The sequence below is a fragment of the Solanum pennellii genome, chromosome 1 (genome assembly GCF_001406875.1).
Source record: "Solanum pennellii chromosome 1, SPENNV200".
NCBI classification, from domain to species: domain Eukaryota; kingdom Viridiplantae; phylum Streptophyta; class Magnoliopsida; order Solanales; family Solanaceae; genus Solanum; species Solanum pennellii.
In genome coordinates, this window is record NC_028637.1 from 12,289,933 (window position 1) to 12,311,488 (window position 21,556).

The window sequence follows — 21,556 nt, forward strand, 5'->3', positions numbered from 1 at the left end:
TATTGATAGTTTTCAGCATTCACTTGTGTGACACATTGAATGGGAATATGTGATTCACAAGTTCAACTAATTGAACATGACAGGGTAACCAATAGTAAATTTTTTTTTGCTTATTTTGTGCTATATATAACTCATCAAAATTGTTGAATAGACACACAAATCAAATAATTTCTTGATTTCTTCTCTACCAACTTAATTAGTTTGATCATTTTTAGTGCAGAAATGGGTTATGTAAAACTTGTATTTCTTATACTATATACCTTTCTATGTCAACTTGCTTTCTCCTCATCCTCACCTTATTTGTGCTCCAAAGATCAATCTCTTTCTCTTCTACAAGTCAAGAACATGTTTACCGTGAGACCTACTTATGGTTGTTACGACATAATACACATATTGATTCAGTCGTATCCAAGAGTTCTTTCATGGAACAAGAGCACAGATTGTTGCTCATGAGATGGAATTCATTGTGACGAGAAGACAAGACAAGTTATTGAGCTTGATCTCCGTTGCAGCCAACTTCGAGGCAACTTTCATTCCAATAGTAGCCTCTTTCAACTCTTCATTCTCAAAAGGCTTGATTTGTCTTACAATGATTTCACTGGATCACTCATTTCACCTAAATTTGGTGAGTTTGCTACCTTGACGCATCTTGATTTGTCCCTTTCAAGTTTTACAGGTTTAATCCCAGCTGAAATCTCTCACCTTTCCAAATTATATTTTCTTCGTATCACGACTATGGATCCATATGGGCTTAGAGTTAAGTCTCACAATTTTGAACTGCTCCTTAAGAAATTGACCCGATTAAGAGATCTCAATGTTGACTCCGTGAACATCTCTTCAAGAATTCCTCTAAATTTCTCTTCTTATTTGAAAACCTTAAAGCTTCCAGGAACACAATTTCGTGGGGTATTGCCCGAAAGAGTTTTCCACCTTTCCAATTTAGAATTCCTTGATTTATCTGAGAATCCCCAACTCACTATTAGGTTTCCCACAATAAAATGGAATAGTAGTTCATCCCTCATGAAGTTATATCTCTATCGTGTGAATATTAGTGGTATGATACCTGAATCATTTAGCCATCTAACTTCATTTCTTCATGTGGACATGCATGATTCTAATATCTCAGGGCCTATTCTTAAACTGTTATAGCATTTTAATATTATTATTCTTTTAATATTATTATAATATGCTAAAGGTTATTTGTAGTCTGCCTAACTACATATTATTAGGTGCATTCTACGGTTTGACATTTGATGTAATCTTAATTATCACTTGGCTTAAATTGCCATTACCCTATAATGTTGCAGAGAGTTGTAGTGGTTGTCCATTGGGTTTCTTGGAAGGGTATGTAATGGTCAACTAGGACCCTTATTTCTCCATAACATTTTACTCTTTATTCCTCCATTATTCCTTGTAACCTATGTAACATATGTAACTCCTAAGCCATTTATCTTTTCCTTTTTATTACCCCATTATCTTCTTATTCATTGCTAGGAAGATTTCTTATAGTATAAATAGTAGTGGTTTTCATTTGGTTTGAACACACTACATAAAAGAGAAAATATAGAGTGAAAGAGTTAGTTAAAAAGAGAGTTCTTATTAGTTGAAGGGAGATGTTCGTTTTTTTGGAGTTTTGGACTCAACTCTTGTCCAGAGTTGTTGACTAATATTTTGTGAATGTTGTTGTATCCTGGAAGGGACAATTCAAAGAGTACTACTGCTGGACTGGTCAAAAACATTTGTAGTAGTAGGCTTGAATCTCCTTAAAGAGAGCGAGATATCCGCGCCTCAGCCTTGAAGAGATTTATTTTCTTCTTTTTATTTTCAATTGTAATCTTGTATATTTTTTTGTTATCTAGTAAGTTTTTCGATAACAATTGTAAGGAGATTCAAAATAACTACAATTGAAAAAATTGCGGATGTCAGGATGGGAAACCTCAACAAGACATTTCGGTTCAATGGTAATCATTTTAAGAGATGGAAGGGTAAAGTACTTTTCTACTTAAGTCTTCTCAATGTTTCTTATGTGTTAACTGAGAAGAATCCTAATAAAGAAGACATCACCTCTATGAGTAATGATAAAACTATCTCTCATCTAGAGAAATTGGAAAAGTATGATGGAGATTTTTATAAGTGTCGATATTATATTCTTAATTATTTATCTGATAATTTTTATGATTATTATGATAGAACTTACTCTAGTGGAAAGAAAATTTGGAAGACATTGAAGAGTAAATATGATACCAAAGAGGCTGGAGCGAAAAGAATATAAAGATAGTAGATTTTTTCATTTTTAAATGGTGGACAACAAATCGGTGGTAGACCAAGCTCAAGATGATATCCTGATTGTTGGAGAGCTTAGGTCTGAAGAGGTTTAAATTGGAGATAATCTTATTGTTTGTGGTATAGTAGATAAACTTTTACCTTGTTGGAAGGAATTTCAAAAAACTATGCGCCGCAAACAAAAGGAAACCTCTCTTGAAACCTTGATCATGAAAATCCGCATGGAAGAAGAAGCAAGGGGCCAAGATGCACTTATACAAACAGAAGAGGACAACATCACATCGAAGGAAAATTTAATTACTTCGAATAATGCTACTCCTGAAACTCACAAAAATACTTCTTTAAAGCCTAAGAAGAAAAAATTCAAGAAAAATTATGGGAGACCTCCCAAGAAAACTAATGGTGAAAATCACCAAGAACAAAATCTACAAGTTCAAGAAAAGGGACCATGATTTGTTTGTGGCAAGAGTAGACACATTGCTCAATTTTGTAGATTCCGAAAATGTGGTCCTAACCCTCAGGCAAACGTTACCGAAGAACCTTTTGTGACGGTAATTACCGACATAAACATAGTTGAGAATGTTGATGGATGATGGGCTGATTCTGGTGCAAACCGTCATGTCTGTTATGACAAAGACTGGTTTAAAAAATATACTCATTTTGAGGAGCCAAATACCATCATGCTTGGTGATGATCACAGTACTCAAGTGCTTGGAAAGGGAGATGTGGAATTGTGGTTTACTTCTAGAAGGGTATTAACATTGAAATATGTATTTATACTCCTTCTACGAGAAAAAAAATTGATGTCTAGTTTTCTTCTTAATAGAGCAGACTTTAAATAGATTATTGAATCTGATAAATATGTTAGAGTGAAGAAGGGTATTTTTGTGGGGAAGGGGTATGCATGTGATGGGATGTTTAAGTTGAATGTTGAAATGAATAAAACTTCTACTTCTGTTTATATGCTTTCTTCTATCAATTTTTGGCATGCTCGTTTGTGTCATATAATGATCGTATGTTGAAATCATGAGTAGTTTAGGAATAATCCCAATAGTTAAAAAGAATTTTAAAAAGTTTGCGGCATGTAGTAAAGCTAAAATCACTAAAAGCCTCATTTTCAAGTTGAAAGAAAAACTGATTTGTTAGAATTAGTTCGTAGTGATATTTGTGAACTTGGTGAAATTCTAACTCGTGGAGGTAATAGATATTTTATCACTTTCATTGATGATTTTTCTAAGTTTACATATGTTTACTTGATGAAAAATAAAAGTGATGCTTTTGAAAATTTCAAAACTTATCTCCATGAGGTTGAAAATCAGTTTGGAAGAAAAATAAAAAGAATTAGAAGTGATAGAGGCCGTGAATATGAATCAAATGACTTTCATTCTTTTGTTAGATCATTGCGAATAATTCATGAAACTCCTCCTCCTTATTCTTCTTCATCTAATGGAGTAGCAAAAAGGAAAAATAGAGCTTTGGTTGAATTGACTAATGTCATGCTTATTGAGTCACATGCACCTTTAAATTTTTGGGGTGAAGCTATTTTAAGTGATTGTTATGTGTTAAATCGTGTTCCTCATAAAAAGTCTAAATTGAAACCTTTTGAATTGTTGAAAGGTTACAATCCAAGTTTGGAATATCTAAAAGTTAGGGGTTATCTAACCTTTATTAGGTTATTGGATCTCAAGATTACAAAGTTGGGTAAGAAAGTTACTACTTGTGTTTTTCTTGGTTATGCTTCAAATAGTACAGCCTATAGATTTTTTTAATCTTGAAGATAATATTGTAATAGAATCTGGTGATGCTATTTTTCATGAAAATAATTTTCCTTTCAATTCTAAAATTGTGGGCGTCAAAGGATTGAACAAAATGATTTGTCACTACCTAGTTCTTCTACTTCAATTTTGAAAAATGAAGAAGTTAATGATTTTGAGTTAAGAAGAAGTAAAAGAGATAGAGTAGAAAAGGATTTTGGTCCTGAGTTTTATGTGTTTAATGTTGAAGATGACCCTCATATTTGAAATAAGCATTACCTTCACATGATTCTATTTTTTTGAAAGAGGTTGTAAATGATGAAATGGAATAACTAATTTCTAATAAAACTTGGAAGCTAGTTGATTTACCACCACATTGTCAAACAATTGGTAGCAAATGGGTCTTGAGGAAAAAGTTGAAACCGGATGGTTCTATTGATAAATACAAGGCTAGGTTAGTTGCAAAAGGTTTTAAGCAACTAGAAGGCCTATAATTTTTTAATACTTTTTCTCCGTAACAAGAATTGCTTCCATAAGACTTTTAATTGCTATGGCTGCAATTTTTGATGTTTAAATTAATCAAATGGATGTAAAAACTTCTTTTCTAAATGGAGACCTAAATGAAGAAATTTATATGGATCAACCCGAGTGTTTTCTTGAAGCAGGCCAAGAAAGCAAAGTATGTAAACTTACTAAATCCATATATGGCTTGAAACAGGCACCAAAGCAATGGAATGAAAACATTGATTCCCGCATGATTGAAAACGGTTTTAAAACAAATGAGTGTGATAAGTGCATATATCATAAGTCTTGGAATAATTCACATGTGATTAATTGTCTCTATCTTGATGATTTATTGATCTTTGGCTCTAAAATGAATATTATTGATGAAGCTTGAAATGTTCTTAAAAGCCATTTTGATATGAAAGATCTTGGTGAGGGAAATTTTATTCCTTGAATAAAAATAACAAAAACATGTGAGGGAATTTTCCTTGACCAGTCACATTATGTTGAAAAAATTTTGAAAAAATATAACTTTCATGATTGCAAGCATGTTGCTACTCCTTTTTATTGAAGTGTTTACTTATTTCCTGTTGAAAGTGAAAATTATGTAATAAATCAAAAGAACTATGCTAGTATAATCGAATGTTTGAGATATGTGACTAATTGCACTAGGCCTGATATTGTATATGCAGTAGGAGTACTTGGTAGTTTCCTGTCTTAGTTTCACTTCCTTGAACTGGCTACTACCGCGCAACGTGCCCTTGCTTGGTGGATCGTTAATTAATCAGTTTTAAAAAGAGGGATGGATTTCGACCTTGCTTTGAAGTACTCCTGTCTTCCCCCTTCTCGATTGGAACAATCATTAGGTTTCCCTCCGCCCCGTCCATCTTGGACGTGACTTTGGTAATCCCTAATCAGGTTAGTTCACAACTATGAAAGCCGAAGACGAAGCGAGGAAGGCAGCTACAGAGCAGCAGATAAGGAAGAGATTTAGGCAACTTAATTGACCTACTGTATGCCCTACTTCTTCGTCAATTTATTCCTACTCGGACCCGCCGTACTTCCTTTAAGCCAGGAGAAGGACCGATACTTTGCTTAGCCAACACATCTTCACATTGCCTTCCCTCCAAATATGTCTCAATTAACACCTCCAATCCCTTCTCATTAGCTCTCTGATTCTCAGGATAATATTAAAATGTGGATCCTCAGGCCCAGCTTAATGCTAACGTCTTAAAACACCATCATAATCTACTCTCCCTATTGATCTAAATAAATCGGATTTGGGGGGCTTCGCGAAAGAATCGTGTGGCGCGGTGAAAGGTTTCCCGTTGAGGTTTTCGACCCTCCTCTTTCATAGGAATTCCCCCCATCAGATCAGGGGGTTCATATAGGGGCCAGGTACACTCTACCTGAAAATGAGAAAGAAATGAATGCTTTTATGGGAATGATTTGATAAACGAAATGTTCCTTATTCCCTATGTTTCGTTACTTCGTTTATCAACGAAATGAGTTGAACATAGTGAAACGAAATATTCTCTGCTGCATTGGTCTTTTCACTCCCCACTATCCACCATAAAAAAATCATTCCACTATATTTCAGGAGTAGTATTCATTCATGAAAGCACTATCCTCTTCTGGTGGGCCTTTACCTTTCAAATAGAAGAGGGGGGTAGTCGCAGCAGGAGAAGCACCCCTAAACCCTTGGCAGGTCACTAAGAGGTTAGAAGTATATCTTCGCTTGCCAGAAAGAGAATGCGCATTCATTTGATCTTGATCCTTGTGGATCGAAAGGTAGACAAGACTGGACCTGCACGGCCCTTCTAATAATATCCATAAATGACTTGTTTTTGGTAATAAATGAACATTATATCATCTCGTGCCACATGCAACATCCTTTTTCCTTCTCGCGAACCACGGGAGCGCCTAGCGCCCAGAGGAGCAAAGCTCATTTTCCTTTCAGGGTAAAGCAGCGCATAAAAAAGGGCTGGCCCGTCAAAAGTCTGGTTCCTTCGCGAACGAAGTTCAGAATCAACAAGGGTTCGTAGAACGAAGGAACGATCAATCTCCTGTCATTGCTATCTCGTGCGCTAAGGGTTGCTCATGCTTCCCAAACGTCACGCATTTTTTAAGGTTTACAAGCAAGCCAGGTAATGAAGATTGGCATGTTGTAACAAGAGTTATGAGATATTGATTGGAACGAAAATTTTGTGGTTTGTTATATAAAAAAAATTACGTTGTACTTGAAGGCTTTTTTAATGCAGATTGAAACACTTTATCAGGTGATTCTTATTCTACACACTGGTTATATTTTTACTTTAGGTAGTGGTGCTGTTCTTTGGAGATCAAAAAAGCAAACTATAATTGCTAACTCTACCATGGAGGCTGAATTAATTGCTTTAGCTTCAGCTATTGAGGAAGCGAATTGATTAAGAGATTTATTATTTCAAATTTTTTATTTTGAAAAATCAATTCCTCCTATTTTAATTCATTGTGATAGCACCGCTGCAATTGGTAGAGTTCAAAACCGTTATTACAACGGTAAATCCAGACCTATAAGAAGAAAGCACAGTAATGTAAGATCGTATTTGAAAAATGGTACCATTAATGTTGATTATGTCAAATCTTGTGATAATCTTTCAGATCCTCTTACTAAGGCCTTAACAATAGAAAAGGTCTGGAGCACATCGAGGGGGATGAGATTGAAGCCTACAAATCCTTGAGTTATATATGAGGAAACCCAACCTGGGGACTATAGATCCTATAACCAGGTTCAAAGGGAAAAACTAATCATATAATGACTTGTTCTGAAAAATGCACTATCTTATTATTCCCTCCCTATGATGTGAGTGCATTGTTTCCTGTAGTTTGTGAAGGTTGAGTTAATAAAACTCTTAATGAATATCTGTAGCTCGTATGGATGGAGTGTTAAGCTTATAGGAGCAGTCTCGACAGATTTCACCTATGTGATGTGTGGAAGTAGGTCGCTTCCTATGAGAATTGGCTTATTCTCAAATGCACTCATGAAACCGGGATAGCACATCGCCATAACGTGATGGCTTTAAAGCTCATGTCAACACCTTGACTATTATGTGTGAGCAGTAATATTTTATTTCCCTTAAGAAGTCATAGTTCAAGTATGAGAACACTGCGACTCGGGAGTAAAAGTTACTCTTTTTACTAAGTGGAGGTTCAATGGAGAGCACACCTTCATTATGCATGATAGTCTTCCTTCAACTGATATACTCTCTTGAATTAAAATGAGTGGGGGATTGTTATAGAATTTTAATATTATTATTCTTTTAATATTATTATAATATGCTAAAGGTTACTTATAGTCTGCCTAACTACATATTATTAGGTGCATTCTACCGTTTGATATTTGATGTCATCTTAATTATCACTTGGCTTAAATTGCCATTACTCTATAACATTGCAGAGAACGTTGTAGTGGCTGTCCATTGGGTTTGTTGGAATGGTATGTAATGGTCAACTAAGACCATTATTTCTCCATAACACTTCACTCTTTATTCCTCCATTATTCCTTGTAACCTATGTAACATATGTAACTCCTAAACCATTTATCTTTTCCTATTTACTACCCCATTATTTTCTTATTCATTGATAGGAAGATTTATTGTAGTATAAATAGTGGTGGTCTTCATTTGGTTTGAAGTCACAATATACAAGAGAAAATATAGAGTAAAAGAGTTAGTCAAAAAGAGAGTTCTTATTAGTTGAAGGGAGGTGTTCTTTTTTGTGGAGCTTTGGACTCAACTCTTGTCCAGAGTTGTTGAGTAATATTTTGTGAAGGCTATTGTATCCTTGAGGGGACAAGTCAAAGAGTACTACTGATGGACCGGTGAAAAATATTTGTTGCAGTAGGCTTAATCTCCTTAAAGAGAGAGAGATATTCACGCCTCAGCCTTGAAGAGATTCATTTTCTTCTTTTTATTTTCAATTGTAATCTTGTATTTTTTTTGTTATCTGGTATGTTTTTCACTATCATAAACCTCTACGGAATCTCACTCACATAGAGTTTTTGGACCTTGGTGATACCATCTTGAAGGACCAATTCCCCACTTCTCAAGATTTGGAAAATTGAGGTACTTATCACTGCAAAATAACAACTTTGATGGACGACTTGAGTTCTAACAGAAGTTGGACGCAACTTGTTTCCTTAGATTTTTCATCCAATTCCCTAACTAGTGCAATTCCATCCAACGTAAGCGGAATACAAAACCAAAACTCGTCATCAAACAACTTGAATGGGACTATACCTTCCTGGATATTCTCCCTTCCTTCACTTGAAAAGTTAGATTGAGCGATAACACTTTAAGTGGAAAAATATAGGAGTTCAAGTCAAAAACATTATTTTTAATTTCTATGAAACAAAATAAGCTGGAAGGTCCTATTCCAAAGTCACTCCTAAACAATCAATTCCTACGAGGACTTCTCGTTTCACACAATAATATCAGTGGACAAATTGCTTCAACTATCTGCAATCTGAAAGAAATGGTACTACTAGATCTGAGAAGTAATAATTTGGAGGGAGCAATCTCGCAATGTTTGGGTGAGATGAGTGGAGTTGAGATTTTGGATTTAAGCAACAATAGTCTTAGTGTAACAAATAATACGAACTTTAGTATTAAAAGACGATTCAACGTCATTAGATTGAATGGCAATAAGCTACAGGGAAAAGTTCCACCATCTTTGATCAATTGTGAAAAACTAGAATTTCTAGATTTAAGTAACAACGATTTGAATGACACGTTTCCAAAATGGTGAGTAGAGCTACCTGATTTGCAGATCTTAAAGTTGAGATCAAATAAGTTTTATGGTCCTATAAGGACTAACTACTTGTTTGCTCAAATTCGAGTCATAGATCTCTCTTCCAACGGATTTAGTGGAGATTTACCAGTGAGCTTGTTTCAGAATTTTCAAGCCACAAAAACAATTGGTGAGAACAGTGGTACCCGAGAGTATGTAGCAAATGCATATTATTGTTATTATGAAAATTCATTGATAATGACAACAAAGGGACTGGACCATGAACTTCCTCGAGTTTGGACTACCAAAAAAATTATTGAGCTCTCAAGGAATAGATTTGAAGGCCAGACTCCAAGCATTATTGGAGATCTCATTGGACTTCGTGTGTTGAATGTATATCATAATGTCTTGGAAGGTCATATACCAGCATAAAATTTATCAGTAATCGAATCATTGGATCTCTCATCTAAATAAATCAGCGGAGAAATTCCGCAGCAACTTCCATTCCTCACATATCTTGCAGTCTTGAATCTCTCTCGCAATCATCTTGTTGGATGCATCCCTAAAGGAAAACAATTTGATATGTTTGAGAACAGTTCATACAAAAGGAATGATGGATTACGTGGATTGCCATCTCAAAACATTGTGGCGGTGATGATAGGGTACCACAAGTGACAACTTCAGTTGATCTAGATCAAGAAGAAGAAGATAATTCACCAATGATCAATTGGTAGGCAGTTCTCACGGGTTATGGTTGTGGAATTGTTATTGGACTGTTGGTAATATGCATAATGTGGTTAATTCAATCTCCTATATGAATTAATATATAATTAACTTATATTTCTAGAGTAATGTACAAATATATTTATAAGTCATCTAATTATAAACTTAATATCTCGTTTTATTATGTAGAGGTGAAGAGTTAACATATAATCTATTCGAGTAAGAAATGCAAGATAGTATTATTATATACTTCTGATCTTGAACGTATGTCAAGTGTACTGATCACTTCCTAATTATGATAACATGTAAAGTATACTCCATCTGAGTATGCAATACGTTGATTAATTATGTATGAAATACATCATCAACTAAAGAAATATCGATGATCAATTTAAGGCGAGATTTATATATTACATTTTAATTTATATAACTAGGACGAATATAATTTAAATTAAAAAAATTAACTTGATTGATAAATTCAATTTATTAAATTAAACTTCTATATATATATATATATATATATANATTTTATTTAAATAATATCGACTTCAAGATGTCAATATTTATTAAATATTGTTAAACATAGATAATTATTTTTAAAAATACCAATATTTCGTGGTCGGTAAATTAGTTATTCTAAAAAATATTTACATCCCTTGGTCGGTAAATTAAACACTTCTCTTCAAAAAAAATAAAGAAGGATGATATCAAAACCCTCAGTTAAATATCTCTCTCTCACTCCTCACTCATTGAACCACCGACGGTCGCCCATCCACCTTGCTCCGCCGCCTCCATCGCCACCGGCGCCGCCTCTATCACCATCTTGCACAGTGGGTCGTGCAGCTGCAGCAGTGGGTCGGCGTCATTCCATCTCTTTAATTCAAGGTGAAATTTTTAGAACATTCCTAAGAAATCTTTTTTGTTTTCATTTAGTTGAAGTATCTCAAAATTAGAGTTCTAGTATACTTAGTTCAATTTATTCTTTATGTTTTTTCAGAATTTGCTTGCGTTCTTGTATGAACATCTCCCTTAAAAGATGTTTATTGAAGTGCTTGAAGTGTTATTAGAATATCTAGTTGAAAACATATTTCCTAAATTTGTTTATTATAGTGCTTGAAGTGTTATATTATGGTAGAGTTGTAATATTTTTGTCGTTAATAAATGGTTCTATCATAAAGAAAACAATCATACATCCTCGTGTTTGGGATAAATTAGTAGGTTGGTGGGAATCTATACTTGAGTTGAGCTCTTGATGTAAGTAAATCAAATTAAACTATTTTGAAATAACAATACAAATGACTTAAGAGTATGACTTCATGCCCACTTATCTTCTTGTAAGTAACATGTGTGTGTAAATAGGTTCAAACTCTATTTTCCTAGTTTTAACTTTTCTCCCTCCTTTTATACTAGGTAACATAGGAAGCTCAACATATAAAAAAAAGTTGATACAAGATTATACTGCCTCTTTCATCAATGTAGAAGATAAGGTTTGGTGATTTCAAATCTCTAAAGTTCAAGTACAGTTATTTTCTATAATGTGTTTGTATTCACCTACTTGATTTGTGTCCATCTTGTGTTGACACTAAGCCTTAAATTAAGAAATAATATATTTGTTAAGTATAAGCATCATCACTAGTTGATCCTGTTGATGACAAAATCGATTTTCTTGCCAAATTGATTTGTGTCAATCTAGTGTTGACACTTAGGTTTAAATTTAGAAATAATATATTTGTTAAGCATAAGTACCAACACTAGCTGATCCTATTGATGACAAAATTGATTTTCTGGCAAGATCAATTTGTTTCCATCTAGTGTTGACACTTAAATTTAAATTTAAATATAATATATTTGTTACGCATAAGTACCGACACTAGTTGATCCTATTGTGACAAAATATATTTTCTTGCAAGATCGATTTGTGTCCATCTTGTGTTGACAGTTAACTTTAAATTTAGATATAATATATTTGTTAAGCATAAGTACCAACACTAGTTGATCCTATTGTGACAAAATATATTTTCTTGCAAGATCGATTTGTGTCCATCTAATGTTGACACTTAGCTTTAAATTTAGAAATAATATATTTGTTAAGTATAAGTACCAACACTAGTTGATCCTATTGTGACAAAATATATTTTCTTGCAAGATCGATTTGTGTCCATCTAATGTTGACACTTAGCTTTAAATTTAGAAATAATATATTTGTTAAGTATAAGTACCAACACTAGTTGATCCTATTGTGACAAAATATATTTTCTTGCAAGATCGATTTGTGTCCATCTAATGTTGACACTTAGCTTTAAATTTAGAAATAATATATTTGTTAAGTATAAGTACCAACACTAGTTGATCCTATTGTGACAAAATATATTTTCTTGCAAGATCGATTTGTGTCCATCTAATGTTGACACTTAGCTTTAAATTTAGAAATAATATATTTGTTAAGTATAAGTACCAACACTAGTTGATCCTATTGTGACAAAATATATTTTCTTGCAAGATCGATTTGTGTCCATCTAATGTTGACACTTAGCTTTAAATTTAGAAATAATATATTTGTTAAGTATAAGTACCAACACTAGTTGATCCTATTGTGACAAAATATATTTTCTTGCAAGATCGATTTGTGTCCATCTAATGTTGACACTTAGCTTTAAATTTAGAAATAATATATTTGTTAAGTATAAGTACCAACACTAGTTGATCCTATTGTGACAAAATATATTTTCTTGCAAGATCGATTTGTGTCCATCTAATGTTGACACTTAGCTTTAAATTTAGAAATAATATATTTGTTAAGTATAAGTACCAACACTAGTTGATCCTATTGTGACAAAATATATTTTCTTGCAAGATCGATTTGTGTCCATCTAATGTTGACACTTAGCTTTAAATTTAGAAATAATATATTTGTTAAGTATAAGTACCAACACTAGTTGATCCTATTGTGACAAAATATATTTTCTTGCAAGATCGATTTGTGTCCATCTAATGTTGACACTTAGCTTTAAATTTAGAAATAATATATTTGTTAAGTATAAGTACCAACACTAGTTGATCCTATTGTGACAAAATATATTTTCTTGCAAGATCGATTTGTGTCCATCTAATGTTGACACTTAGCTTTAAATTTAGAAATAATATATTTGTTAAGTATAAGTACCAACACTAGTTGATCCTATTGTGACAAAATATATTTTCTTGCAAGATCGATTTGTGTCCATCTAATGTTGACACTTAGCTTTAAATTTAGAAATAATATATTTGTTAAGTATAAGTACCAACACTAGTTGATCCTATTGTGACAAAATATATTTTCTTGCAAGATCGATTTGTGTCCATCTAATGTTGACACTTAGCTTTAAATTTAGAAATAATATATTTGTTAAGTATAAGTACCAACACTAGTTGATCCTATTGTGACAAAATATATTTTCTTGCAAGATCGATTTGTGTCCATCTAATGTTGACACTTAGCTTTAAATTTAGAAATAATATATTTGTTAAGTATAAGTACCAACACTAGTTGATCCTATTGTGACAAAATATATTTTCTTGCAAGATCGATTTGTGTCCATCTAATGTTGACACTTAGCTTTAAATTTAGAAATAATATATTTGTTAAGTATAAGTACCAACACTAGTTGATCCTATTGTGACAAAATATATTTTCTTGCAAGATCGATTTGTGTCCATCTAATGTTGACACTTAGCTTTAAATTTAGAAATAATATATTTGTTAAGTATAAGTACCAACACTAGTTGATCCTATTGTGACAAAATATATTTTCTTGCAAGATCGATTTGTGTCCATCTAATGTTGACACTTAGCTTTAAATTTAGATATAATATATTTGTTAAGCATAAGTACCAACACTAGTTGATCCTATTGATGACAAAATTGATTTTCTAGCAAGATTGATCTGTGTCCATCTAGTGTTGACACTTAGCTTTAAATTTAGAAATAATATATTTGTTAAGTATAAGTACCAACACTAGTTGATCCTGTTGATGACAAAATTAATTTCTTGCAAGATCGATTTGTGTCCATCTAATGTTGACACTTAGCTTTAAATTTAGATACAGTATATTTGTTAAGCATAAGTACCAACACTAGTTGATCCTATTGATGACAAAATTGATTTTCTTGCAAGATTTATTTTGGCCCATCTAAGTAATGTGATTTAGTTGGTGACTATATTGTTGGAATTAAGTTAAAATTAAACTAATTAGACTTAGAAAGTTGTTAAGAACTTCAAATAAGTTAATGTGATATACTTAGTTAATATAGTGTTGGAACAAAGTTAAAACTAAACTAATTAGACTTAGAAAGATGTTAAGTTCAAAAAAGTTAATGTGATTTAGTTGGTTAATATAGTGTTCGAACTAAGTTAAAACTAAACTAATTACACTTAGAAAGATGTTAAGTTCTTCAAATAAGTAATGTGATTTATTTGGTGAATATATTGTTTAAATTAAGTTAAAACTAAACTAATTATACTAAGAAAGATGTTAAGTTCTTCAAATAATTTCATGTGATTTAGTTGGTGAATATAGTTTTGGAATTAAGTTAAAACAAAACTAATTAAGCTTAGAAAGTTGTAAGTTCTTCAAATAAGTAATGTGATTTATTTGGTGAATATAGTGTTTGAATTAAGCTAAAACTAAAGTAATTAAACTTAGGAAGATGTTAAGTTCTTTAAATAAGTAATATGATTTTTTTGATGAATATGGTATTTGAATTAAGTTCAAACTAAACTAATTAGACTTAGAAAGTTGTCAAGTACTTCAAATAACTAATGTGATTTAGTTGGTGAATATAGTGTTGGAATTAATAGACTAAGAAAGTTGTTAAGTTCTTCAAATTAGTTAATGTGATTTAGTTGGTGAATATAATGTTTGAATTAAGTTAGAACTAAACTAATTAGACTTAGAAAGTTGTTAAGTTCTTCAAATTAGTAATGTGATTTAGTTGGTGAATATAGTGTTGGAATTAAGTTAAAACAAAACTACTTAGACTTAGAAAGTTGTTACGTTCTTCAAACATGTTAATGTGATTTAGTTGGTTAATATAATTTTTGGACTAGGTTAAAACTAAACTAATTAGACTTAGAAAGTTGTTAAGTTCTTCAAATAAGTAATGTGATTTAGTTGGTGAATATAGTGTTGGAGCTAAGTTAAAACTAAATTAATTAGACTTAGAAAAATGATAAGTTCTTCAAATAAGTTAATGTGATTTAGTGGTGAATATAGTGTTTGAATTAAGTTAAAACTAAACTAATTAGACATAGAAAGTTTTTAAGTTCTTCAAATTAGTAATTTGATTTAGTTGGTGAATATAGTGTTGGAATCAAGTTAAAACAAAACTAATTAGACTTAGTAAGTTCTTCAAATAAGTTAATATGATTTATTTGGTTAAGATAGTGTTGGAACTAAGCTAAAACTAAACTTATTAGACTTAGAAAGATGTTAAGTTGTTCAAATAAGTAATGTGATTTAGTTGGTGAATATAGTGTTGGAACTAAGTTAAAACTAAACTAATTAGACTTAGAAAGATGTTAAGTTCTTCAAATAAGTCAATATGATTTAGTTGTTGAATATAGTGTTAGAAGTAAGTTAAAACTAAACTAATTAGATTTAGAAAGTTGTTAATTTCTTTAATTAAGTAATGTGATTTAGTTGATGAATATAGTGTTGGAAATAAATTAAAACTAAAATAAGTAGACTTAGAAAGTTGTTATGTTCTTCAAATATGTTCATGTGATTTAGTTGGTGAATATAGTATTTGAATTAAGTTAAAACTAAACTAATTAGACTTAGAAAGTTGTTAAGTTCTTCAAATAAGTAATGTGATTTAGTTGGTGAATATAGTGTTGGAATAGAGTTAAAACTAAACTAATTAGACTTAGAATGATGTTCAGTTCTTCAAATAAGTAATGAGATTTAGTTGGTGAATATAGTGTTGGAATTAAGTGAAAACTAAACTAGTTAGACTTAGAAAGTTAGGTAAGATCTTCAAATAAGTAAATATGTTTTAGTTGGTGAATATAGTGTTGGAACTAAGTTAAAACTAAATTAATTAGAGTTATAAAGATGTTAATTTCTTCAAATAAGTTAATGTGATTTTGTTGGTTAATATAGTGTTGGAATTAAGTTAAAAATAAAAATAAAAATTATTATTATTGTTTGTGTAGATGGATCCTGATCGTAGTTGGATGTATAATAGAAACAAGCATGCGAGCGGGTATGATTCAGAAATTTGCAGATGGTGTCACTAGATTTATAAATTATGCAAAGACACTTGATGATGTTTTAACTTCAAGATCGATTAGGTTTCCGTGTGTGAATTATGAAAATGTGAGATATCATACAACAGAGAATGTTGCTATGCATTTTATGAGGAATGGATTCAAACTAGGGTATATAGTTTGGACTAGTCTTGGTGAAGTTGAAAATGACACTATGTTTAATAACTTTGTTGTCGGTGAAAGTAGTAGATCTATAGAGCATACTTATTTCCAAGGTTCTAGTATGTCAGATATGGTTGATGATGCTTTTAGAATGCATTCTGATTTTGAATTTAGGGAAAATGTAGAAGAAGCTCCCAATGAAGAAGCAAACTATTTTATGAACAATTGCGTGATAGTAGTAGTCCTTTGTTCAACGGGGGTCAACACTCTAAATTGTCTGTTATAATTAGATTATTCAGTACCAAATCTGAAAATAATATTTCTCAAGGAGGAATGGACTCTCTGATAGATCATATGAAGGAATTAGTTGATCCCAGTGTAAAGGTTCCTGATTCTTATTATAAAGCAAATGCATTGGTGTCTAAGTCAGGATTGTCCTCTATAAGAATTGATTGTTGTGAAAAAGGTTGTAAGTTATACTACAAGGAGGATGTCGATCTAGAGTCTTGTAAGTTTTGTAGTCACCCTAGCTATAAGACTGGTTCTATCGGAAAGAAACTTGCTATTAAGGTTATGCATTATTTACCTCTTATACCAAGATTGAAGAGGTTGTATGCATCAAATAGCTCTACTCCTCATATGAGATGGCACCATGAAAATAGAAGGCCACCTGGTGTCATGTGTTATCCATATGATGGAGAGGCTTGGAAACATTTTATTAAAAATTATCCAGATTTTGCCGCTAAACCAAGGAATGTTAGGTTGGGTTTGTGTGCGGATAGTTTCACCCCTTTTTCAGTTGGGGATTCACCATATTCTTGTTGTTATGTATTTATTAATCGTATAATCTTCCACCTGAAATGTTTATAACAAGTCCATATATATTTATAAATTGTGTCATTCCTTGTCCGAGTAATCCAAAATGCAAAGATTGATGTGTACTTACAACCTTTGATTGATGAGTTGAAATTGCTGTGGTCTGAGGGGGTAGAAACATGGGACATTTCTCGTAATCAAAATTTCAACATGCGTGCTACTTTTATGTGTACTATTAATGATTTTCCAGCCTATGGGATGCTATCTGGATGGATGACAGCTGGAAAGTTAGAATGACCCGACTGTATTGAAGATACTAAATCATTCACATTAAAACATGGCCGGAAAAATTCATGGTTTGATTGTCATCGTCGATTCTTACCACCTGAGCATGAATTTAGGAGTAAGGGGTGATGATATTTGGTCCACCCCCAATATTAAACGAGATGGTCCACCCCCAATATTAAGGGGTGATGATATTTGGGAAAGGGTTCAAAATTTTCCAAGGGTAACTGAGGAACCACCGTACAAATTTGATGGTTATGGTGTTGCACATAATTGGACTAAACAAAATATATTCTGGGAGTTGCCTTATTGGTAGGATAATTCGCTTAGACATAATCTTGATGTCATGCATATTGAGAAGAATTATATTGATAATTTGTTCAACATTGTAATGGATGTGACTGGCAAGACAAAAGATAATGTTAAGGCTAGACTTGATTTACCAGAACATTGTAGAAGACAAGAGTTGCATGTAGAAGAGTCTTCCAACAACAAGTTACTTAAGCCCAAGGCTAGTTATTCATTCACAATTGAACAGAAGAGAAAAATTTGTGAGTGGGTGGAAAGCTTGAAAATGCCAGATGCATATGCCTCAAATTTGGGAAAGAGAGTTGACATGGGGAGTGGAATATTAAATGGGATGAAGAGTCACAACTCTCATGTTTTCATGGAACAATTACTCCCAATTGCTTTTTGTGGATTGCCTGAAAACATATGGAAACCAATGGCAGAGATCAGTTTGTTCTTTAAAGACTTGTGTTCCAGCACATTGAGATAAGAGAATTTCGTTCTAATGGCCGAAAATATTATTGTCATTAGCAATAAGTGGCAGAAGATTCTTCCACCTGGGTTTTTTGATGTGATGGAACATATTCCTATTCACCTTGTTCATGAAGCCCTACTTGGTGGTCCAGTTCAATATAGGTGGATGTATCATTTTGAGCGGTAAGTAACTATAACACATTTATTCTTATTTGATAAATGGCTCATATATCTTTTGAAATTACATATCTAATATAAAATTTTACAGGAGCATTGGCAAGTCTAAATGGGGTATAAGAATAAACATAGGGTGGAGGGATGTATGGTTCAATTATATCTCGATAAAGTCCACCATTTTTTGGGGGTCTAGATTTTGAGATCATTTTTACAAAAAATTTACACAAACATCTGTTAAGACTTTATTTTTAGAGCTGGTTGGTCACCAAATCCAAAACGTTCCATTTTTCAAGGTCAAACGAGTCTATAGAAGGTAACCCGCCCTCCTATTTTGCCAATTTTCGTGTGCTATAATCTACCATCTTATTTGGTGATCCAAAATTCAGACATCATTTTGTCAAAATTTACATGGATGTCCGTTAAGACCTTATCTTCGATTGGTCACCACGTCAAAAACAACCCATTTTCAAGGTCATTCGAGCCTAAAAGCAGGTAAACCCCCCATTTTGCCGATTTTCTTGTGCTATAGTGCACCGTATTTTTGGTGATCCAAAATTCTGAGATCATTTTTCCAAAAATTTACACAGACGTTCTTTGAAATCTTATGTATGGAGTCTGTTGGTCACCACATCAAAAACTGTCCATTTTTTCAAGGTAAAATGAGCCCCAAAGCAGGTAAATCCTCGATTTTGTCAATTTTCGTGTGCTATATAGTCCACAATCTGTTTTGGTGATCCAAAATTTTGATATAATTTTGGCAAATAATTTATACAGACATATATTAAGACCTTATCTATGGATTACGACAAAAACAACTCATTTTAAAGATCAAACGAGCCCTAGAGCTGGTAAACTACCCATTTTGCCAATTTTCTTCTTTATAGTCCATCATTTTTTTGGTGATCGAAATTCCGAGATCATTTTTGCCAAAATCATACACAGACTTCTGCTAAGACCTTATATATGGAGTCATGAACGAACCATTTTAAAGGTCAAACAAGTCACAGAGCAAGTAAACCCCCCATTTTGCTGATTTTATCTTATGCTATAGTCCACCATTTTTTTTGTGATCCGGCATTTTAAGATCATATTTGTAAAATTCGCACGGACATCCGTTTAGGCCTTATTTATATAGCCGGTTGGTCACCATGTCCAAGACAGTCTATTTTCAAGGTCAAACGAGCCCCTAAACAGTAAACCACCTAATTTGTAGATTTTCGTGTGCAATAGTCAACCATGGTTTTTGGTGATCCGGAATACCGAGATGATTTTTCCAAAAATTTACATGGACATCCATTAAAACCTTATCTGTGGAGTCGATTGGTCACCACGATAAAAACGACCCATTTTCAAGGTCAAATGAGCCCTAGGACAGTAAATTCCATATTTTACCGATTTTTGTGTGCTATAGTCCACCATCTTTTTTTGTGATAAAGAATTCCGATATTATTTTTGCTAAAAATTTAAACGGACGTCCGTTAAGACCTTATCTATTAAGCTGGTAAGTCACCACGGCCAAAACAGAGCATATTCAAGGTCAAACGAGCCAAAGAGAAGGTAAACCCCCCATTTTGTTGATTTTCATGTGTTATAATCCGTCATCTTCTTTGGTGATCCGGAATTTTGATATGATTTTCACCAAAATTTAGACGGATGTCTGTAAAGACCTTATCTATGGAGACGATTGGTCACCACGAACAAAATGACTCATTTTCAAGGTCAAATGATCCCAAAGCAGGCAAATTCCCCAATTTATCAATTTTCGTGTGCTAGAGTCCACCATCGGTTTTGGTGATCCTGAATTTTGAGATAATTTTTGCCAAAAATTTACACAGGTGTCTGTTAAGACCTTATCTATGGATCTAACTGGTCACCACGACCAAAACGACTCATTTTGAAGGTCAAAGAGCCCAGAGCAGGTAAACTCCCCATTTTGCCGATTTTCTTGCGCTATTGTCCACCATTTTTTTTGGTGATCCAAAATTTTGAAATCATTTGTCCAAAAACTTACACCGCCATTATTTAAGATCTCATCTATGGAGCATGTTAGTATCCACGTCCAAAATAGCTTATTTTCAAGTTCAAACTAGCCTTAGATCCGGTAAACCCCCAATTTTACTGATTTTCGTGCGCTTTATAGTCCACCATCTTATTTGGTAATCAGGAACTTTGTGATTACTTTTACCAAAACTTTACACGGATATCCATTTAGACCTTATATATGGATTTGGTTGGTCACCACGGCTAAAATGACCAATTTTCAAGGTCAAACGAGCTCCAAAGCAGGTAAACCCCACATTTTACCTATTTTCGTGCACTGTAGTCCACCATCTTTTTGGAGATCCAGCATTCCAAGTTATTTTTTTCCAAAAATTTTCCAGGGACTTCTGTAAGATCTAACCTATGGAGTCAGTTGGTCACCGCGTCCAAAACGACCCATTTTGAAAGTCATACGAGCCCAGAGAAGGTAGATCCCCAATTTGACAATTTTCGTATGCTATAGTCCATCATATTTTTGGTGATTCGGAATTTTGAGATCATTTTTCTAAAAATTACATGGACGTTCAATAAGACCTTATAAATGGAGTCGGTTGGTCACTACGATCAAAATGACCTATTTCAAGGTCGAACTAGCCCATAGTTGGTAAACACCCATTTTGTCCATTTTTGTGTGCTATAGTCCACCATCTTTTTTGGTGATACGAATTTGATATAATTTTTGCCAAAACAATTACATGGACATCATTTAAGACCTTATCTATTGAATTTTTTGGTCACCACAGTCAAAACAACTTATTTTCAAGGTCAAACGAACCCAAAAGAAAGAAAACTCCCTATTTTGTCGATTTTCGTGTGGTATAGTTCATCTTTTTTTGTGATACGGAATTGCGAGATGATTTTTTCCATAAATTTACAAGGACGTCCGTTAAGATCTTATATATGGAGGTGGTTGGTCATCACGGCCAAAAAACCCATTTTCATGGTCAAATGAACAGCAAAGCAGGTAAATTCCCCATTTTGCCCATTTGCGTGTGCTATAGTCCACCATCTTTTTTGGTGATACGGAATTCAAAG

The 21,556-nt window shown here is 33.0% G+C and overlaps 1 pseudogene; it reads left to right on the plus strand.

Moving 5' to 3' along the window:
- The first annotated feature begins 166 nt into the window (after positions 1-166).
- Positions 167-10,126, plus strand: LOC107029043 (annotated as a pseudogene).
- The last annotated feature ends 11,430 nt before the right edge of the window (positions 10,127-21,556 follow it).